This window comes from Musca vetustissima, unplaced genomic scaffold (genome assembly GCF_032173495.1).
Source record: "Musca vetustissima isolate MV318-11 ecotype Yass unplaced genomic scaffold, APGP_CSIRO_Mvet_v1 utg11336, whole genome shotgun sequence".
Classification (NCBI taxonomy): domain Eukaryota; kingdom Metazoa; phylum Arthropoda; class Insecta; order Diptera; family Muscidae; genus Musca; species Musca vetustissima.
Genome location: NW_026875811.1, coordinates 91676 through 106061, shown reverse-complemented (window position 1 = coordinate 106061; position 14386 = coordinate 91676). Strand labels below are relative to the sequence as shown.

Below are 14386 nucleotides of genomic sequence, written 5' to 3'. Positions count from 1 at the left end.
TCTATTCTTCTCAACCCCATAAATTTATTTTAGGTTATTCATATACAAATTAAACGGTGTTTGCCGTAGACTTATGGTTTGAGTGGGTCTAAGTTTTTTGGATTAAATTTATTATTTTGCAAAGTTTTGACTGTTTGTGGGGGAAGTACAACAGATGATGGATCTATATAGCCGATAATTGTCCTAAACATATATTTAAAGAAATATTAAAGTCGCAATATCAAAGAATAGGGAGGTACCTGACGAAGTTGTATGGACTCCATATTCGGATTTAATGTTGACTCTTTGTGGGTGAGGTACCAGAAGAAATGTGCCGTTAGGTCCCATCGAACTTGATCTAGGCTTTGTAAAAATATAACAATGTGCAAAGCTTCGATGAAACCGGATATTCCGTTCATATATTCATATGAGATCTACAAAATTTCCAAATATTGGCCCTTTCTTGGGGAGATTCTACAATAAGTGGTGTGATAACTCTCATTTCCCAATATTATACAGGCTTGGTTAAAATTACATTATAAAATTAATTGCCAGCAAAAATTTAACCATTTTCTGGAGACTTTATGCTGATTGGTCCGATATTCCTAAGTTGGTCATACGTCCTAGTTTTTGGAAGACAATCATATATTTTACCTGCATGTAATCTATAAACTGGATGTCCTCTATCATCCTAATTAGAGCAATATATATTTTGTCTGTAAAATACGTACATTTTGAATCCAATTAAAATGTTTAATTTTATTCTTAACAATATATATTTCAAAATATATTGTTTAATTTTTTCTTGATGCCATCTACTTTCATTGCCAAAATCTGTTCGCCTTAGATATTCCTCATCTCCGCACTTAGATATTCCTGATCTCCGAACATTTGTAAATAGATTCTAAAACTAATGTTTCGATGTGGGACATTTGACGTGACAAGGTGACAATAAGTCATATTGGTGGTACAAATTCTTATTAACAAAATATTTTATTATATAAAAACAATTTTTTGCTATTTTTTTTACTTTTCGGCATTTAAAAAATGTAGAGAAAAAATGCTCTCTCTTTTAATTTATAATATCAGAGTATACTTCTTCAATCTCGAATATTTGGGCATAAATTGTTGATTTTGGGCACTTTTTAGATGCAATTTTGGGCGAAAAAAAAATTTTCAAACGGCAACACTGGTTCTGACTCAACTTCCCGAGCTCAGTCAATCACGTCTGCTGATTGACACCACGGGTATCTCCTCTGCAAGTTCCCTCAGCGGAGACCGTAGAGTGTAGATGCCACCGAGCGGTGGTTGTTGCTGTTTTGCTCTCCTTGCTAGACACTTTTCTCCCATTGGAATATGTAAATGTAGTAGTAAACGACAACCGATCCTCAGCGATCCTGTGTGATTAAATGAACCACAGCGTTCACTTGTCGACCAACCTCCAACCTCGCGTTATTAATAGGTCTCATTGCCGCCACCATAAATTACAAGAGGTAATTTATTTGTTGTATTTCGAAAAGAAAGAACCACCAATAAATCCAAGATACATAGAATATTATATTAATAACTCCTGTGTTTTATTTTCTTTGCTTGGGAGTTTTCTTGTTGTCGCATCACCCCACTCCCTTGAATTAATACATTGATCACCCCCAATCCACCATACATAACCACGGCGAGGAGTAAAGCAAGCCCCTCGAGTAAACATACATCATTTCGATTTTCATGGAACACTGTGCCAAATTAAGGGCAAATCGAAAGATATATAGAGACTTCGGTACACCATTCACCCTGAATTGGACAAAAATATATATGGGAGCTATATCTAAATCTGGACCGATTTTCAGGAAACTTAACACACATCATTCTAGATCTAATTCATTACGCTGTACCAAATTTCGTGCAAATCGAAAGATAGGTTAGGTTATACTAATTTCAGTACGTTTTGTTCCTATCAGCCATATTTTGGTTCCTTGGTGAGTCAATTACTTAAAATCAATCTATAATATAAGAAGCTATATCTAAACCTCAACCGATTTTCACTAAACTTGGCACACATTATTCCGGATTAAATTCAAAACGCTATGCAACATAAGAACTTGGTACATTACTTAGATTAAATCGGACGAAAATATAAATATCTAGATCTTAATCGAGTTTCACGAAACTCAGCACACATCATTCCAGCATCAATTCAGAACGCTATGCCAAATTTTGTGCAAATCGAAGGATACATGTGGTGCACCATTTACATTAAATCGGACGAAAATATATATGGGAGATATATCAAAGTCTTGGCAGATTTTCACGAAACTTGGCACACATCATTTTGGATTAAATTCAAAACGCTATGCAACATAAGAACTTGGTACATTATTTAGATTAAATCGGACGAACATATATATATATATATATATATATATCTAGATCTGAATCGATTTTCACGAAACTCAGCACACATCATTCCAGCAGTACGTTATGTTAAATTTCGTGCAAATCGAAAGATATATAGGGACTTTGGTGCACCCTTTACAAGAAATCGGACGAAACTATATATGGGAGGTATATCTAAATCTATACCGATTTTTACGAAACATACCATACATCATTCTAGGCTCAATACAGTACTTTATGCCAAATTTCGTGCAAATCGAAAGATATGTAGGGACTTTTGTGCACCATTTACATGAAATCGGACGAAACTATATATGGGAGCTATATCTAAATCTATGCCGATTTTCTCGAAACTTGGCAGACATTATTCTCGGCTCAATTCAGTACGTTATGTTAAATTTCGAGCAAATCGAAAGATATATAGGTACTTTGGTACACCATTTACATTAAATTGGACGAAAATATATATGGGAGCTATAGCTAAATCTGAACCGATTTTCCGCAATTTCAATAGGGTTCGTCCTTGGACCAAACACATGAGCTGTGCCAAATTTCATCCAATTCGGATCATAAATGCGACCTGTACTTTGCTCACAAAAATACATGGACAGACAGACGGACGGACGGACATGCTTAAATCGACGTAAAAAGTGATTCTATGCATATTCTCAAAAGGAACCATGGGTCTATCTCGTTTCCTTTTGCCTGTTACAAACATATGCACAAAGACGTAATACCCTGTACCACATTGTGATGAAGGGTATAAAGAAAAAAATAAATAAATAAACTTGACAACATAAACAAATTTAAATGCCACAGTAAATTGACATACGCAATAATATTTGTTGCATTAATTTAGCAAGAAAATAACATTGTAATTAAATAATAGAATTCCATATAATTAATATATTTAAAATGCAATTTACAAATAAATTTAGCATTTGTTTTAATGGCCGTAAATATGAGTTTTAAATTACCACACCAAAAAAAAATGGAAAGTTTGCACAAACATTTTATTCTATCACGCCATTTCGGTATTTTCAATCCCAAATTTTCGTTTTCCATTTTAAATAATTTTTGGAACCAAAAATTTTCCGAACACATCAATGATTTTTGGTACATAAATTAACAGAAATATGCACATTCCAGATATTCCCAATTTTGGATACGCAAAATTAATTGTGGTTTTAAACTTAGTATGAAAAATTAACAATCAATTAATTTATTATATTATTATTGTTTGTGGTAATTCGTAACTTCCAGCACAAATAGTTAAATGTATGTGTTTTCTTAGTATACGTGCCCAATCATAATGCAGAATATCTGAATAAATCCTAATACCATAATTTGCTGGTGATAGAGTTGAGGAAAATGACAAATCGTCACCACTTCGCCCAATTGCCTAATGTAAATCAGAACTTAACAATGCGCTTGTTTCGAAATATTAATATTGCATTTTACATGGCATTTCTATAAGTTGCTTCCATTGAATATACTATATAGTTGCATTTATAATTTTTTAACCACATAATATGTATAAACAAAAACCATTCTACTTAATTGTTTGTCAAATCGTATTTTATTTTATTTTTATTTTTTTTGACAAAATATTTATAAACAATAGTCATTATTGACCTGTTAAATAAGTTGTACACAAAAAAATATACTCAATGGTCACTTGTCGAATGTTATGAAGTATTTCCCACATTTATATTTTTCAATAATAAACATATATACAATTAAAATTGGGTCAAAATACACTCAAAACTAAATTAAAGTGTTAAGTACTAAATATGTATGTATGATTGTATGCAATGTTGATCAAAAAAGTTTGAGATTGAAAAATATGATTGTATCTTTTGATTGTTTACTGTATTTATTTCGAAGTTAGGAATGTGTTTTAAATCAGAATTTGGTTTCTAATTTGAACATAAAGGGGTCGCAAACTTCATATACTAGACAATAGTTTCCCCTCTGGGAACGCAAAATACAAAGTTAAAAGCACCTCGAAAAAATGAAAGTCTTCTGTTTTCTGTGGACGCAAATTGTCAAACTTCCGCCACTTTAATTATAGAATATTTCTAGGGACGTTAAAATATCCAAAACGGTGGGGACTTCTATAATGGGGCAATTTTAAAACATTGTTATTTGTTAAGTGGAACCTTTGCACTGTTTCTTTTATTTTTATACCCTTCACCACACTGTGGTAGAGGGGATTATGTCTTTGTACATATGTTTGTAACAGGCAAAAGGAAACGAGATAGACACATGGTTCCTTTTGAGAATATGCATAGAATCACTTTCTGAGTCGATTTATGTATGTCCGTCCGTCAGTAGATGTTAAATTGTAAACAAAGTACAGGTCGCATTTATGATCCGATTTGGATGAAATTTGGCACAAGTCACTTATTTGGCCCAAGGACGAACCCTTTTGAAATTGTGAAAAATCCATTCAGATTAAGATATAGCCCCCATATATAGTATCGACCGATTTAAGGTAAATGGTGAACCAAAGTCCCTAGATATCATTCGATTTGCACGAAATTTGGCATAGAATACTGAATTAGGCCCAGAATGATGTGTGCTATGTTTCGTGAAAATCTGTCCAGATTTAGATATAGCTCCCATATATAGTTTCGTCCGATTTAAGGTAAATGGTCCACCAAGGTCCCTATATATCATTCGATTTGCAGAAATTTGGCATAGAGTACTGAATTAGGTATAGAATGGTGTGTGCTAAGTTTCGTCAAAATCGTTTCAGATTTAGATATAGCTCCCATATACAGTTTTGTCCGATTTTATGTAAATGGTGCATCAAAGTCCCTGTATACCTTTCGATTTGCATGAAATTTCATGCATATCGCAAATGAAGTTTCGTGAAAATCGGTTCAAATTTAGATATAGCTCCCATATATAGTTTCGTCCGATTTTAGGTTAATGGTGCACCAAAGTCCCTATATATCATTCGATTTGCACGAAATTTGACATAGAGTACTAAATTAGGTCCAGAATGATGTGTGCCAAATTTCAAGAACACGGTTCAGATTTAGATATAGCTCCCATATATAGTTTCGTCCGATTTAAGGTAAATGGTGCACCAAAGTGCCTATATATCATTCGATTTGCACGAAATTTGACACAGCGTACTGAATTGGGTCCAGAATGATGTGTGCTAAGTTTCGTGAAAATCGGTTAAGATTTAGATATGGCTCCCATATATAGTTTTGTGCAATTTAAGGTAAATGGTGCACCAAAGTCCCTATATATCATTCGATTTGCACGAAATTTGGCATAGGGTACTAAATTGGGTCCAGAATGATGTGTGCTAAGCTTCGTGAAAATCGGTTCAGATTTAGATATATCTCCCATATATAGTGTTCTCCAATTTTATGTAAATGGTGCACCAAAGTCCCTATATACCTTTCGATTTACATGAAATTTGACACAGCGTACTGAATTGGGTCCAGAATGATGTGTGCTAAGTTTCATGAAAATCGGTTCAAATTTAGATATAGCTAAAATATATATTTTCGTCCGATTTTATGTAATTTGTGCACTAAGGAACCAAAGATTGGCCGACCCGCACTCAATTTTGTACAATGTACTGAAGTTACTATAACCTTTCTTGTGTCAAGTTCAAATGGCAAAACGTACTGAAATTAGTTTAAATTAATCTCGGCAAGTTTCCTTGAAATTGGTTCAGATTTAGATACAGCATAGCTTGCATATATAATTTCGACCTATTCATGTTGATTATAAACAAACTAATCAATGGGTGCCTGATTGATATTACATTTTAAACAGTGAAGCATACCAAATAGCGGGCGTAAAGTTAGCTTAAAATCTACTTACAAAGAATGGAATAGATTGCAGAGTGGCATATGTAAGGATTGATGTTAGTCGGTTTACTTATAGATAAATATCGCATTTTTAAGTTCGTTCAATTTCATGTTAATGTTCCTTCGAAAAGACGACATCTGTAAATATATATATATATATATATACAGCGTACTGAATATCCCCAAAGTGGAGAAGGGTATCATATAGTCGGCCCAGTCAGACTTTACTACTTTCCTTACTGGTTTTGTAATAACATTATTTTTCGAGCGAAAAACGGATGCGTGATGTGGTTTTATATGTTTATAGATATTTTTTTATTTTATGGCACATCTATTTCATAAAAAACTGGGGAGAGAAACGTTGAAAACATTTCACTTATAATTTATGAACATAAAAACATCAACAACAACGTCATAAACCGCAACAAAAAATCAACATTTAACCAACCATTGATGAACTGAATAAATTGTGGTTCACAAATTTTGATATACAAATGCAGATCCTTTTTATTGCGATTGTTTTTGTTTACCAGGGTACGGGCCAGTGTTCAGATGGTTGACCAACAGACATGATTTGTTTGGTTTATGACCTCCGAGCGAAAAAAAGTTTGATTTTTTTGTTTGTCCATGTTTTAACAACAAATAAGTCATGGCCACTACTCCGTGTCGAAGGACTATCCGAATTTCAGTGAAGCGCTGTCACCCTTTTATGAAGTGACACTTTTAGTGTTTATGTGAAAATGTTTTTTTTATTGTTTCGATATTTTATGAATCATAAAGTAAAATAATATATATTTTTTGAATAAACCACACAAAATAATGAGCATTTAAAATTTTGTGACTATTCTTAATCAGCCATTGATAATTGTATATATAATTTAATGATGCAATATAACCTAATCTGTCAATTTATTGCTCTAAGCGTTTTTATTATATAGATAATATCTATAATGTGAGCAGTATGGTGATACAAAAAATATTTGTTGAAACACCAATCAGTAAAAAAGGACAGTAAACCATAGTCAGGAAAATGTCTGTCTATAAAACTCAATAAAAATAATTAAAATGGAAATGCGTTAAAAAATTAACGGAAACAGTTTAACATTTCAAAATTCAAGGAATTGGACTTTAAGCTTTAAAAAAATATTTTTATAAGTGCACAAATTAAAACGTTTTTCTTCTCGGCTTCTTTTTCAAATGTAGTCAATATCCTCCATATAAAACGATATCCTCAAATATTTGTAATTTTGAAATTATATGCACTTTTTCAAATGAATTGTATCAAATTTGACATTTTGCATTTTCATTGCATATCAAACCTACCAAAAATATAAATATTGGTCCGTTTTTTAGGTTGGCGTCGGAATAACAGTACCTACCATATTTCGTTTTTTAACCGAATTGGCTGAAATTTGCTCTTCAGGTTTCTCATTGAATAACACATATCCAAAAATTATTTATATTGACCCAATACTCGATTTTGGAATGGGTTCCCAAACTAATTGGATGTGATTTCGTAATTTGGGTTCTCACTGTATAGCGCATCTCCGCATTAAAAATTTTTAAAATTGACTCACGTCAAAGAGTATCCACCATAATACGGTATGAGGATTTTTGAAGCGTTTTTCAACCGAATTGGATGTAATTTGGTGTTTTGTATTCTCACTGGCCATCAAATCTCACTACCAAAATATATCAATATTGATCACATTTATTATAGTCCCATACAACGGTAGACCCACTATTAGATATTTTGAGAATTTCAGTAATAATTTTCTCATGTATTTTTCGGTATGTTCAAGGTCCTATCATCTATATACAGTGTTGGTCATGTGTTAAAAATGAAACATTTACTCGTCAACATAGGCATTGATCTTCGATATATTGTGACTGATATTCTCTACTACTCGAACAATCGATTTGAATATCAATCGATATTTTCTCACATACTGCAACAATATTCCGGCCTTCTTCAATATAGGCTATCGAAGTTGAATCGTTCCTTTAGGTAAATTCCCATTTTTTAAGTTTTTATTTCAAACTAGCGGGCCCGGCAAACGTTGTCTTGCCTAGCAATATAGTTGATGTATAATTTTCGTCATTTTAGGTTGGCTTTTATACCCTCCACAGATCTTTGTAATACCTTGGTATTTGTCCGAACACACAGAAAATAACATTACAGTACTGAATATCTAAAATTTTATGTTTATGATTAATAATTGAATTCGTGGAAAATCAATTTAAATTAAAAACAGTTAAATGCACATATAAGTTTGACTTCCGGATTTAATTACATTTTCCCCAATATATTTATTAGACTTCCATATAACGGTAGCGTAATATTAAATTAGGTTTTTATACCCTCCACGATTTAATATAGAACATTGAAATTTGCACATTTCTACTACTCATAAGACATTTGGTATTGAAAGTGTTACATTTTCGTTCATTTTTATGGTAGTCCCCAATATTCAACAGAATTACTTCTAATTTAATAATAGGGATACTACTACTAATACTGCCTAATTGAGATGATCAATATTGGCCCAAGAATTCGAATATCCCCCATATACCTAAAATTCGGTAATTGGCTTAAATTTTATATTCGCCCAAGCCTCCAAATATCGCCTATATAATAGTACTCCACATTTTCGATGCTATGGGGGATTTGGGCACGTTTTTAAATATAATCGGCTGTAATTTGGCATATATCCATTCCCATTGTAGTAACTGTAATATATCATTCCAGGATGGTAAAACACATTTTTGCGGAAACAATTCTATTTAGGACCAAGATTTCGTATTGGCCTAACGCATAAATATTTCCCGTTTAATTAACTAATTCAGAGCATGGACATCTTACTACCACATAATGCTGAAACATTGTCCCCACCGATTTAGGGAATCTACAAAGTGCGAAGTGTTGTGTTTATAAGTTCAAAGACATGAACCAACGATTAGGAGAAGATTTGATATTTCTCGTGACATTGCAACATTTTAGGTACTGTAAGGATCAACATGTCCCTATTATTATTATTTTCAAGAAAATAATCTAGGGCATGAATCTTAGAATCAGAACACTATTCCGACTGTCTTCTGATTTTCATCCTTGCATTTGTCCCAAAATTTACGTGGATTTTATAGAAAACCGTGTACATACAATGATCGCGTGTACATTCAATGATATACTTCTCAATTATTTTTTGTATTCTCACAAAAAAAGTTTAAATACAATGTCAATCCAATTGAAATTTAAAATTTTCAATAATTGACAAATGAAGGCTTATAGGATTGATCGCTACCAATTCTAGCCCAAAATATCTCAAAAAGCAACTACGACGTGGTGCAAATAGCTTGATACAAAATTCGTGGAAATGCATAATAATATTTTTTTTTTTTGCAAATTGTCCGCGGTTTTCAAGACTAAGATCAGATAAATCCGTTCAGCCGTTCTCGAGTTTTAGCGAGACTAATGACCAGCAATTCATTTTATATATACAATAGTTTTTTCAAGGCAATGACAATCCAATTGATTGTAGAAAATTAACATATATTGAGAATTTTCCATAAATGACAATTACTTAAAGATATTATACGCTGCCAATTTTCGGCCAAAATATGTCCAAGAAGTACTACGAAGAGATGAAATCATAAAGGTTCGATATAAAATGTGTGGACATTCTAATATCATTCAAAATATATTTTGCAACATTTTCGCGGATTTTTCTCAAAATGTTCTTTCATTAAAATCTCTCCACTTCAATTACAGACAACTAACAGAAATTTTAAGTCAAATCTGTCCAGCCATTTTTTTAAAATAATTTTTGCAAGATTTTCGCGGATTTTTCTTAAAATGTTCTTTCATAAAAACCTTCCCACTGTAATTACCGACAACTGAAAGAAACTTTGAGTTAAATCGGTCCAGCCGTTCTCAATTGATGAGTTAGTATACATTTTTATGGCTCCATTTATATATATGGGCAATATTGCCAATTTTTTAATATTCCATTTTCAAAAAATCAGTTTTTTATTTTTGTGGCACATCAATGATTTTTGGTACACATATAGAGAAAAATGTTCTGACTCCGAAACCATTCGCGATCAAATTTTTGGTTGATGCGCGCAAAAGTTATCGAGGTTTTAATTTTGGGCATAAGAAAAAAATCTTAATATTCCTCCGTAAAATAAGAATATGAATATATTATAATAATCACGATAAAGTTGGACATATTCGTGAAATATGAGAAAAATAAAAAAATATAGCAGATTACATCAATATTTTCATCATATTAATGACATACACACACCTAAAAATTAATTTAAAAATATCTACATAATCTAAACACCATGATGAATCAAATGATATCAAAATCACACAAGTCCTTGTAGCGGTTTGTAAATCACAGCGACAACAAAACAAAATATTGAGGAAAAATATTTGTTTTTGGTTCGAAAAAATAATGTCATCATATTTATTTTTTTAATTGTATACAAGAGATTTCAGAAAAAAAAAAAATGTTGGGGTTATTCTGCTATTTTACCCGAATTTCGCCGAAAAATTGACATATATAATAATCACCTTTGTGTATAAGTATACGCCTTGCGGATTATATCAAGACCCTTCCGATAAATCTTAGAATTTTATAAATAGGAATAAATCTTAAAATAAAATAATATTATGAAATATACATTTAAAATTGCGTGTAAATCGCGTAAATCTCAAAATCATTTGATGCGCATGCGGTTTCCAGGAAGTACTGAAGTTTATCTTCCAATCCATATATATTTTGCGAAATTTCATTTGACGGCTAAGATGTGCCACACGTTACATTGAAGTACCCAAAACATCGTAAAACGCGAATAATTCCCGAAAACTCCATATGCCATTAACGCGCATCCGATTTCGGTGTGCACCCTAAAAAAATACATCGATCTATACCGATTTCAATGTGGTCCATTAAGAACCATGGATGTGCCAGCTCACACTATTTTTGAGTTAAATTGCGTGTAAATCGCGTAATTCTCAAAATCATTTGATTCGCATGCGGTTTCCAGGAAGTACTGAAGTTTATCTTCCAATCCATATATATTTTGCGAAATTTCATTTGACGGCTAAGATGTGCCGCACGTTACATTGAAGTACTCAAAAAATCGTAGAACGCGAATAATTTCCGAAAACTCCATATGCCATTAACGCGCATCCGATTTCGGTGTGCACCCTAAAAAAATACATCGATCTATACCATTTCAATGTGGTCCATTAAGAACCATAGATGTGCCAGCACAATCTATTTTTGAGATAAATTGCGTACATCTTTCGGCTGAAGTTTTAAAAGTTCTCTTTTCGAAAAAGATCAAAATCCGTATGAGGTCATTTATTGAAGCGGAAATGACACACAGAAAACGCAAATAAATCCGCGATATTTTAAAAAACATTTTTTGCCTAATTTCGTGTTTTTGGAAGGCCAGTTCCCGCCGTTCTAGTAGATGGATTTTCACGAAGAAGATTTTATATCATCCGAAACATAAAAAAACCTTATTGATCGCGGGTACCCATATCATTCAGTTGACAGATCTAAAAATTTGGCCCGAATAATAGGTTTTTTAGAAATTTGATCGCACAAAATTCGCACCTTCGGATGAGTATTACTCTGAAGCTGTGTATACTACATACACAAAATACATATCAAATTACGCAGATTCGCGACTACAATAATCTTATAATCGATTTTTATAAATTCCTGTTTGCGTATTAAAGCTAGAAGTAAAATTAAAAAAAAAACACTCAAAATCGAGCTTCAAAATGTCAGCATCATTTAAAGGTAGATGCAGTTAAATTTTTGAAAAATGATACATAAGGGGCGTAGTCCATATTTTGTTGGCTTCTAGTTTTACTTTGACACTAAGACCGTGAAATGAGTGACTTAGTCACAAATCGATAGAGAACAAAAAAAAAAAAAAAAAAAAAACTGGTTCGCCTCAACCGGTTTTTACACATTTTTTTACATTAAAGTAGACACAGCTTCCACCAAAATAAAGTTTAGAGGTCAATATCATGAACAGTTTGCAACGACAGATCAATTAACCCAAAACTATTCACTTGTTTTCATATACTTAAGTAGTTCCCGAGTTATAAAAGGGTGAACCTCCGCTTCAGCTATGTTAAAAAATTGGCAATATTGCCCATATATAGATATTTATTTATTTTGAGAATTATTTATGGTCTTCTACCAATTCTAACAATTTTTGGTGCATTCGGACCTTTATTCTCTATAATAAGGGTTTAATATCTGAATGTTAAGAGTACTATGCAAATTTTTGGCAATTTTTATAGATTTTACAGATTTTTTTCCAAAATTTTAATATGTAAATGATTTTATCGGTGCTTAGTTTACATAATTTAACTATATTTAAGAGCTTTTTTTAAAAATATTTTCAAAAAATGCAGTAAAGTAAAAAATCACAAAATGTTTTAATTATGTGGCTACTTCAAAGTCGATGTATTTTAATAAAACCGTTATTTGTGAAAAAAGTTGCATGCAATAATTTTCTATTTTCACGCTAAATCTTTTAAGTGCACTATATCGTTCTGAATTAAAAAAAAAAAAAAAATACTTCAAACGAATCGAGGGCTGATCAAAAAATCTTTACCACAATAAATGTTTTAATTACGTGACCACCACTGTATATAAAAGAGCTTAGTGTTAAGTGAGTGACAGACAGATCATCGCCCAGACGGCTGAAGCTAGAACCTTGAAATTTTGAGTGTGGGTTGTTGTTGGTGTGTAGGCGTGAGATAAGGCTGGGTTTTTGGAGATTCGAACTAAAATAAAAGTACTAAAATGTACCAAATATTGTACAATGTGTATTAGGCGAACGAGAAGAGCTAGAATTCTGAAATTTGGAATGTGGGCCACTAATGGAAAGTTAGAAAGCTGTACAAAAGGGTTTTTGGAAATTCGACCTATAAGTGTACTAAAAGTACTAAACTTTACTACATTTAGTTCTAATTTTATACTTATTGAACATATATAGGTAGAATCTTGAATTTTTATACGGAATAAGGGTTGGAAAGTGGTGTTGATGTATGGAAATGGTTTAAGAAAAAGTACAAAATGGTACTAAATTTGGTACTATTTGCATTTAGTTGAGTGTATAGAGGTGGAATCCTGAAAATCGGAATTGGGACTACTATTGGAGTACAGGATTGAGGTAGATTAAAAAAATCACTTTTGTGTACGAAAAGTACTTAGTGGTACTAAATTTGGTGCAAGTTTGATTTCGGTTCACAGATAGAGTCTTGAAATTGGGAATTAAATTACTTTTGCAGCGTAGGATTGAATTAGTTTTGGATATTCGTATATATTGGTACGAAAAGAACTAAATGGTAGAAAATTTAGTGCAATTGGGATTTTGCTTGAACGGATAGAGCTATAAAAATAAACTGTTGGTGTAGGATTGGCGTAGTTTGGAAAATTCTTAATTATAGAAACAAAAAGTACTAAATGGTACCAAATAGTTTACAAATTGTTTTTGTGTGAGCGGGTAGGGCTGAGATCTTGAAATTTTTTACAGTTGGAGTACAAGATTGAGATATGTCGGTAGTTTTGAAATTTCGTCATTATGTGTACTAAATGGTACTAAATTTGGTACAATTTAGATTTGAGTAAACGGATAGATATGGAGAACTTAAGTTTTGAATGAAAATTATTGGAATTTCGTACTTATGAACACGAGAAGCACTAAATGGTACAATTCGTTTTGTGTGAGCGGGAAACCAAAAAATTGGAATTAAAATTAAAGTTTGAGTATAGGATTGAGTCATGGAAGTATGGGTACGAAAAATACAGAATGGTACGAAATCTGGTACAATTTGGTAAATAAACAGAGCTGGAATTCTTAAATTTGGCTTACGATTGCTATTTGAAATCAGGTATTAGGATAGGTTTGGAATGTGGTACGAAAAGTACAGAATGGTACCAAATCTGGCAAAATATGGTTTTTAATGAACAGGCAGAGCTCGAATTTTTATGTAATAAATGTACAGTAAATTAAATAGAAACCAGTAAGGAAAATAGTAAAGTCGGACTGCGCCGACTATATGATACCCTTCACCACTTTGGGTATATTTTACATATGTCCCCTTTTCGAAAGATTGATCGAAACATGAAATTGAA

At 32.3% G+C, this 14386-nt stretch overlaps 1 protein-coding gene across 1 annotated transcript in view; it reads right to left on the bottom strand.

The window, feature by feature from the left end:
• Positions 1 to 14386, bottom strand: part of LOC133338315 (dynein axonemal heavy chain 3-like) — a 92545-nt gene that overhangs the window by 57166 nt on the left and 20993 nt on the right. The gene's annotated exons all lie outside the window — the stretch shown is intronic.